Below are 9907 nucleotides of genomic sequence, written 5' to 3'. Positions count from 1 at the left end.
CCAGTTAGAACTTAAAAGATAGCATTTATTGTTAATACTTCTATGTAAATATGATTTATGTACAGTTATTCTAAATTTTTTTCTAGTAGAGATTACAGAAACTAAAGATGTAGGGAGACTTGTCAACTGCATAAGAGAAGGGATACCTTTAATTCTTGTTTTTTAATTGTTTTGCTATTATCAGAAGTATATCATAAATCTGTTTTATAAAGGTAAGTTTTATACATTTGTTTTCCATCACTTTTCCATTGTAAAATCAAAGTAGTCCTTGTCTTTTTTTTAATGTTTAACTTGCCTAATACAAAAAGCTCTAGTTAAGTCAGAAAATGTATTAGCTGTAATTTCTAAACTCCAAGCATAAATTGAAATATCTCGTTTTATAGGTTTTTCCCTTTTGAATTGTTAATATCCCTTACTCATGACAAGTGTAGGTTTTATCTTTCTTTGACCGAACCCTTTTAAACAGTCTTCTTTACCCTTGGTAATGTGGTACTATGGTTGTCTGCACTACCACCTCCAATATTTAAGAGGACTCTTACCAAATTTATAAGTAAAATAATATTGTATTTTAAGTCTTTAAGAAAAAGTCTTACCATGTCCTCAAGATACTCTGTTTCTTCAAGATACTTTATTTCATCTTTTTTATCTCTGTACTAGTGGATAGAACATTGTTGAGAAGTTTGGGGTTGTGGGAGTTAAGTGAAGTCATTGATTCCTGTGTCCCATGTTAATTTATTACATGTTATTTTGTAAAGGTGCTTTTAAATAAGATTTTATCTCATAAAATTACAGCTTTATGTAATTGTCAATTTAATTGATTTTCCTAATATGTCTATGTCTGATTTCAAAAGTGAAATAATACAGTTTCCTACCTTGAAAAAATTGAAAATCCTAGGATTAGTATCTATTTTTAATATCTTTTTATCATTATAACTGTCGATTATACAACTGTAAAAGATACTTGTAGTAGTACATAGTTGTTCTAAAACCTATCTTGGTTATGTTTTCCTGTTTTCTTTTTCCCATGTTAAATCTTAAGCTTTTTCAAGACAAAAATTCTTAAAGTAGTAGTAGCTAAAATTTGGTAAATTATGAAAATGAAATTAGGTCAAGAATGAATTTAAATAAGTGTGATCAGTATATACTGGAATGTTGAGGAAAATTAGGCATATTCCTCATGCTCTTTCAGAGTAATCTTTCACCAAAAAAAAAAAAATCAATAAGCCTGCATTTTATGCCACTAGGCAACAATATCTTTCTACTTCTTCAGTAGCTAATAGTAGAATAGCTTCTATTCATCTAAATGTAACTTTTAAAGAAATGGTGAAAGCTCTAGTTATACAGAGCTTGTAAAATGCATTTAAATTTTTCTGATGATCATCTTAAGAATAAACTAGTGTTTCGTACTATTTTGCATCACTTAATGCCTGGGATAATGCACTGAGATGTGTCCTTTAGATGATTTTGTCATCGTGAGACTATCATAGAATGTACTTAAACCTAGATAATCTAGACTACTACACTCCTAGGCTACATCGTATAGCCTATTGCTGCAACTCTACCAACCTGGATAGCAAGTGACTGAATACTTTAGGCAATTGGAACACAATGGTAAATATTTGTGTATCTAAACATAGAAAAGGTACAGTAAAAATACTGTTTAAAAGAGAAAAAAAAATGGGGGACTTAACATGAGCAGAGCTCGCAGGACTGGAAGTTGCTCTGGGTCAGTTGGTGAGGAAGTGAGTGAATGTGAAGGCCTAGAATGTTATGCATTATCGTAGACTTTATAACAATGTACACTTAGACTACACAGCTATACTAGATTTATAATAAATTCTTTGATAAATTAGCTGATTATAACTTTTTTACTTTATGAACTTTGTTTTAACATTTTGACTTTTGTAATTTCAGTTAAGACACATGGTACAGCTGTATGAAAATATATCTTTATAAGCTATTTTTAATTTTTTTGTTTGTTAAACTTTGTCAAAGACAGATACAAACACACACACTAGCCTAGGCTTACACAAGGTCAGGATCATCAATGTCACTGTCTTCCACTTCCACATCTTGTCCCACTGGAAGGTCTTCAGGGACAATAACACAGGGAGCTGTCATTTATTAGGTTAACAATTCTTCTGAAATACATCCTGATGGACCTGCCTGAGGAAGTTTTTGCAGTTAACTTTTTTAAAAAAATGAGTATTATACTCTAAAATAATCATAAAAAGTGTAGTGTAGTAAATACTAGGTGATAGAAATTTTTCAGCTCCATTATCTTACAGGACCACTACTGTATGTGCAGTCTATTGTTGACTGAAATGTTATGTGATACATGGCTATATTCAGTTTTCTTCCTATATCACTGACTTTGAACATGTCGATATATTTGAATTATGAATTTTTTTTTTACAGGTAGAATACAAAAATTAGTAAGAGCTGTAGAATGTTTGGATTCTTTACTCCAACACTTTAAAAAACCTTGGAGTAATTTTAGACTTACAGAAAAGTTGCAAAGTTAATACAGAGAATTCCCACATATACCATTCAAATTCCCCTAATGTTAATACTTAATATAAACATGGAACATTTGTCAGAACTAAGATGTTAACATTGGTACAATACTATTAACTACAGACTTCATTTGGATTTCACCAGTTTTTCTATTAATACCCCTTTTCTGGTTTTGGACCCAGTCTAAGACACTACATTGTATTTAATTTTTATGCCTCCTTACTCAACAGTTTTTCAGCCTTTCCTTGTTTTTACAGATCTTGACATTTTTAAAGAGTACTGGTTAGATATCTAGTAGAACATCTCTTAATTTGGGTTTGTCTGATATTTTCCCATGAGTATACTAGGATTATAGTTTTCCATGGAAGAATACCACAAAAGTGAGGTAACTTTCTCATATCAATATGTACCTGATAGCAATATGACTTACCACTGCTAAGTTTAACCTTAATCACTTGGTTTAAATGGTGTGTGCCAGGTTTCTCCATTATGAAGTTACTGTTTTCTCATTTAATATTTTATTCTGTGGAAGCAAGTCATTAAGTCCAACATTGCTCACAGGAAGAGGAGTTAAGCTTCACTTCCTTGGGAGGGGTATCTACGTACATTATTTGGAATTCTAATGTAAGGGAGATCAATTTAGTCATTTTTTAGTGTTTACTTTTAGGTATGTATTTTATTTTTTTGGTGGTACTTTCCAGTAATTATTTGTTTTGTTGCTCACATTGTTCTAGCTTTGGCCATTGGGAGCCATGTCTTTTTGGCATGCTCTCATTTTTTTTCTTTTTAGCTTTTACTTTCTAGCACTATCACGATGCCCCAGGCTCATCTTGTGTTTTCTCTGCCCAGCCCTAGAATCAGTCATTTCTCCAAAGAGCCCGAGCCCTGTTCCTTTTATTAGAAGATGGTATTTACAATCCAAGATTTGAGTGCTGAACGTGCTTGTTGTTACTGGGATGTCATGGCTTCTAGACCTCAGTGAACAGAGCTAGGAAATACATGAATGTGGACTAACATAGGTATACACACATATCTATAATGATTTCTGTATCTTTCTGTATATATTTAAAATAAAAAGGAGTTGACATGGATATCTACAACTCCTAATCCAGCACCATGGGGTTCATTCTAGCTTTTCCCTTTGTTTATTTGTAACGTCTTTCTCTGCCAGTTTGAAACCTAACTTTCATTATAATTTGTTCCCTATTTTTTTCAGCCCTAGAACACATGTAAAGTGGTTTCAGAATTGCTAACCTAGCATATTTATGTTACGTTTACCTACTGGAGTACACTTCATCTTTAACCTTACAGTACACAGTCAAAACATATTTCAAAGTTACTTTAGGGAGCACCTTTTCTCTTCCAACAAAACTTTTCCTAAGTGACTCAATAGGTAGCAAAGAAAGTGACATAAGATTCTGATTACCAGCTATAGCTCACCTTCACCAAAACAAGGAAATGTGTAAGAGACAGTTAAAATAGAAGTCTGTTATCACTTAAAATTATTCTCTTTTTCCTGCTCATTTGATTGCTCAACAAATCTAATTCTAGTATCTTTTCACTGCTTTTACTTGACTTTCTAGCTCACTTTATAATTTTTCTTCTTTCTTTTTTTTTTTTTTTTTTTGAGTTGCAATCTCGTTCTGTCACCCAGGCTGGAGTGCAATGTCATCTTGGCTCACTGCAGCCTTGAACTCCAGAGCTGAAGTCCTAAGTAGCTGGGACTACAGGGATGTGCCACCATGCCTGCTTAAATTTTTTTTTTTTTTTTTTAAATGGAGTCTTGCTGTGTTGCCCAGGCTATTCTCAAACTCTTGGCCTCAAGTGATCCTCCTGCCTCAGCTTCCATAGTCACTGTGCCCAGCTCTAACTCATTTTTAAATGTAGCAGTGATTACTAAAATAAAATAAAAAGTTTTCAACTTGTGAAATTTGTCTCCTGCCATTTTGAATAAGGCCTTACAAATAAAGTGATGTCTTTTATTTAAAATTATCTTTTAAATTTTATTTAATAAAAGGGAATAATTTATTAAAAGAAAATTATTCTTCATGTTTAAACAACGAAATATCTTAATTTGTTCTAAAAACCAAAATAAGAGTTAGAATTGCTGGTCATCTTCATAATACCTCATAGTGTTGTTGATTGATTGAACGTATTGACTTTTCTTTAGGCCTCAACTACTTTATTTATACATAAAATGACATCAGAGAATAATGTTGGGTCAGATTGTCAGAACATAAACTCTTCTGGCCTGCTCATGTTGTGAAAGTATAGGAGAAAGAGTCTTTATGACCTAAGAGAAATGTTTTGGGGGAATTTATTGTGTAAATTCACATATTCAACAAACTTATTGGCCATCAAGCACTATGCAGTGAGTCAGGTATATAAAGATGAATAATAGAATCCTGGCCAGGTGCAATGGCTCACACCTGTAGTCCCTGCACTTTGGGAGTCCAAGGTGGGCGGATCACCTGAGGTCAGGAGATCGAGACCAGCCTGACCAACATGGAGAACCACCCCCAACGTTTCTACTAAAAATAAAAAATTAACTGGGCATGGTGGCATATGCCTGTAATCCCAGCTACTCAGGAGGCTGAGGCCGGAAAATCACTTGAACCCGGAAGGTGGAGGTTACAGTGAGCCAAGATCATGCCATTGCACCCAAGCCTGGGTAACAAAAGTGAAACTCCATCTCAAAAAAAAAAAAAAAAGTAGAATCCTGCCATTGAAGTGTGAGCAATATTTTGGGGGAGGCAAACAAAGCTATTTTTCAACAATATTCTGAAGGGCAGAGAATTTGTCTGACTTTTAAGTTTAATAAGAATTAGATTAGATCTTGAATTAAAGTTGCTTCTATATTCACTGTCCACTTTAAAAAACAAACATAGTTCACACTGTTTAGGGCTAGATGGCTATTGCATCTTTTCATCAAGATGGGGCTTAGGGGAAAAGTCCATTTAGTCCATTGACTAAATTTTCTTCATCTTTTAGACATCATTATTGTGCTCAAAATTTGTGTTTTGTATCTTATTTTGAAACTCGTATTTTTTCTTAGATAAAATTGTAGGAGCTACCGTTTGGATGTGCATGTATGTATGTCTGCAAATGACTTTTTAAAAGAAATTCTGAACTCATTAAAACTGACCCATGTCGTGCATTCAGAAGTCGTGCTCACTATGATTGACAATCAGTCGTAGTCTACAGGTTTGGTAACGATTTTTTTTAGTCAGGGATTTCAAAGAATTTTTTTTTTTTTTAATTAAGACACGAAATTGGTGGAAGAATAACGATGAGTGGGGGATGAAAAATAAATCTTATGGCTTCAAACTTTTACTAATGTTGTAAGTCATCTAAAAGTACTCCAAAGATAAAAAATTTTAAAGCTGATCCAGAAAAATTAACTCATTGGCTATCACCCGAAAAGGAGAAATTTGGTTTGAAAGAGATTTTTTTTTCTTTTTTCTATTCCATAACCTCTGTTTACAGGCTGAGCTTAATGTCACAGGTGAAAATGGTTTGAGGACGCAAATCAAATGAAAATATACTTCTCTCTTGCTAAGCTAAGGCACTGAAGAAGGTATTAAAGAGAATGAAACACACGTCTGTGAATATTTAAGAGATTCAATAGTATGTGTGGGTCTTGTTTTGCTTTTAATCTAATCTGAATTTGTCTTTTAACAATTGCATTTTAACTTGATTGCATGTAAAATCATTTCTAATTTATTTGGACTTTGGTTTATGATTCACTATGCTTTTATTCTTTCCTGCCTTCGAGAGATTTCTATTTCTCTCTGAATGTATACATTCTACTTTTTAGAAAAACCATTTTTGTAGCTACTTTTACATTTTTAACATGAATACTGGGTTGACTTGTTGTCCTCAAAAAATATGTCCACTCAGAACTTTAGAATACAACCTTATTTGGAGTAAGGGTCTTTGCAGATATAATTAATGTAAGGATCTCAAGATTAGGTCATCCTGGATCAGAGTGGTCCCTAAATCCAATGAATGTCTTTGTAAGAGACAGAAGAGAGAAGGCACGTGAAGGCAATCTCACAAAGGGGCAAGCCACGTGAAGACAGGCAAAGATTGGAGTCCTAGCTACAAGTTAAGGAACGCCAAGGATTGCCGGCAGCCACCAGAAGCCAGGGAGACATGAAACAGATTCTTCCTCAGAGCCTCCAGAAGGAATTTACTCTGTCAACACGTTGATTTTGGACTTCTGACCTTCACAACTGTGAGAGAATGCATTTATTGTTTTACTTAAGCCACCAAGTTTGTGATAATTGGTTGTGACAGCCCTAGGACAGGCTTAATAGAACAAAATCCTAATTTTTCAGGTTGTTATATAGATCACAGTTGTTTGTTTCACCTTGCTTTTCACCCTCCTCCCATCCTCATTTTGTTGTTATTGTTTTAGTTTGTGCTCAGTCGTACTTACTTACCAGTTTTGTTGCTAGCATTATTCATTACTTGCATCCCATTCCTTCCTTTTGGGAAAAGTCTCCTTCATAAACTACTTCCTTTAATCTTCTTTTGAGGGCAGGAGAGAGTGGATACTGTGTATGTTAAACTAGGTTTGTCTCACTCGGACAGCTTTTCCCTCAGAAATTTTGTTATTGTCTAAAGAGATTCCTTTAATGAATACCAAAACATGTTGAGATAGTACCCCTACAATTACACAGCTTTGAACAAATGAAACTATGGTTACCGAAGAGCTCTTTTTATTACAGCATCTACAGTGTCTGAAAAAAAAAGTAATAATAAATAACTATAGATACCTCACAAGACATGCATTTATTTAATCACAGTAGTGGATCTTACTACACAGTATTCTCAGTGTCTTCATTCTTCAGATTCTCCAGGCTCATGAATGTTGTCGAGCTTCAAAATCATTCTATTTGTGTTGCAAGAGATGTCTGTTGCTTTTTGCCAATCAAGGTTTCTAGAACCTGGTGTTGCTTCACATCCTTTGTCCTCTTGTGCAAACAGTCGATGCCAAGAGCAGGATTCATCTTCTTCACTTGTCTGGCTCAGACTTCGGTCATAGCCTGGATGGGATTCATGCCACTGTTTTCAGAAAAGGCCATGGGGCAACCCCAGCATGTTAGCAAACACTCTCATGGTGTACTGTTCTAAGGTGAGGCACTTACCCACCTCTTGGCTAGCTGCCAGAGCACAGGATATCTCAGCAGCTCTTCCTCTGTAGGCCACACGTTTATAGAGGATGAAGTTGCGGATGACACACAAAGCATCGTGAAGGGATTGTTTTGCCACCTCAATGGTCATCTTATTTCCTCTTCTAATGAAAGTGGTTACAGCTCTGAGGTTCTTACACTGCTCAAGGACCAGCATTTTATCCTTAGTTGTCCCAAATGAGATCTCCTGTACAAGACCGGTAAAGCCTAGCATCTCAGCGTTGAGCTCTGAGAACTTGGGGACGTTCCACCCTCCTGTTGCAATGGCAATCAGCTCAATTTCAGGTCCTCCTACCCAGCGAACCACAGGCAAGTTGTTCTGAAGAAATAAGTGATTTGCTTCATCATCAAAGCCCCATTGACAAATTGCTAGGTTAGCACCAGTCTCTTCAATTTGTTGAATCATCTCTTCAAATTTCTCCTTTTCACATTTCTGAAGAACTTTATAATTAATGGTCACATCCAGCTTATGCTTTGCTTTTGGCTTGGGTGTTCAAATGGAAATGTGAGAATTGCAATCTTAACCATCTTCTACTTTTTTCGGCATCTGTGGGTGACTGAAATCCTTGTCCACAATCACTCCCTGAATCAGTTTTGTGTCCGCCAGCCTCCCGCCCACTTTGACACCTAGTTTGATGAGCTCAAAGTCAACATCTCTCCACTCCATATCTGCTGCAGTGAGGATGGCATTTACAGAAATCTCAGCCATTTGTTGGTGCCAACTGTTGACAACTTTAAAGCCCAGCATGGTTTTTGCAGTCTGAATCAGGGGTTTGGTGCCCTTTATGTCAACAAGAACACTATCAATGATCTTGTCCAGATGTTCAATAGCAATGCCGGCAACCTGCTCAAAACCATCAGCTATTCTGATTGGGCGAATGCCTCCATCTAGCAACTGCTCAGCTTCTAACAAGGCACCAGCTGGGACAACCACTCTGTGGGTCCAACTCCAATTTCATCATCCTGAGACTTGGACAGTTCCATCATCAGCTCAGCAATCTGACAATCCACATCCCTCATGCTTAATTAAGATGGTGTGGCCCCATCATTAGTTACAGTCACATTGCCATCCTTATCCGCCATCATCTTACAAAGCCCATTTGGTCCAAGTGATGTTGTTTTTGCTGCAGCCTTTGCTGCCATTATATGAGACTTGAAGGCCTCAAGTCCCATAAGACAGGACTTGTGGTCCTGATCCTTGATAATGAGGAAAGGGTGTTCATATTCATCGAAGGCAAGGGTCCCCATGGATGCCATGGTGCAGCCCCAGGAGTTACTCTTCCTTCAGAATTTTGAAGATGCTTGTCTATTGTCTTTTGGCCTCTAATGCTGCTGAGTTCAGGCATTCTTTGTTCCATTGTGAGTAATCTTTTCTTTTTTTCTCATTTTCTTTTTGGTATTTTCTATCTTTGGCATTTTGCAGTTTATGATGAAACTTATTTTGTATTTATGTATTTATTCTGCTTGTTACCACAGTATGATTCTTTAATCTGTGGACTCATGTCTTTTTTTAGTTCTGGAAAATTATATCTTTGTATGGACTCTCATTCTCTTTATTCTTTTTTTCTGAAACTTCTATTAGGCATATTGTTAGACTTTTCCAATCCATTCTTGTGTCTTAACTTTTTACCTATCTTCTATCTCTCTGTACTTGATTCAAATTTTCTTAAATCTTCTATTCAAAAATTATATTACTTCCTATCATATCTGCTAACATTTATTGTTTTTTTAAATTTCTATGCCCGTATCTCTATTTTAGAAGTTCTATTTCTTCTTTACAAGTTTACCAATTTTTTGTTTGTTTGTTTTCAGTTTCTACATACCATTTAAAACTTCTCCACTTTCTGGTCTCCTTTGGTTATGCTATCTCAAGTTCTTAAAGTGTTGATCCTCCTGTTGTAGTGCTGCCCACTGCATGATGGATACTTGTCTCATGTAGATTGTCATTGTATTTTTGTAGGTATGCTAAGCAGTTAGCATTTTTCGAAGTGAAAATCTGTAAGCCGAGGGCTTTGGGAGAATTCCATCACAGTAATCAGGGCCCCAGCAATTCCAGAATCAGTTTCTCATATTAAATTTCCAGCTTGGGCATTTTATATGAAGATAGTGGAGTTAATTTGGATTCTGTGTACCAAGTGCAGGGTTAAAGTTCCAGTTTTTCATGGGAGCATTTACTTTTTAACCCAATCCAG

The 9907-nt window shown here is 35.6% G+C and overlaps 1 pseudogene; it reads right to left on the bottom strand.

The window, feature by feature from the left end:
- Positions 1-7362: 7362 nt before the first annotated feature.
- On the bottom strand, positions 7363-8972 carry LOC105707621 (T-complex protein 1 subunit epsilon-like; annotated as a pseudogene).
- Positions 8973-9907: the final 935 nt, after the last annotated feature.

This window comes from Aotus nancymaae, unplaced genomic scaffold, assembly GCF_030222135.1.
Source record: "Aotus nancymaae isolate 86718 unplaced genomic scaffold, 86718_ANA_hifiasm-v0.15.2.pri h1tg000014l, whole genome shotgun sequence".
Lineage (NCBI taxonomy): Eukaryota > Metazoa > Chordata > Mammalia > Primates > Aotidae > Aotus > Aotus nancymaae.
This window is presented reverse-complemented; position numbering and strand designations above follow the sequence as displayed.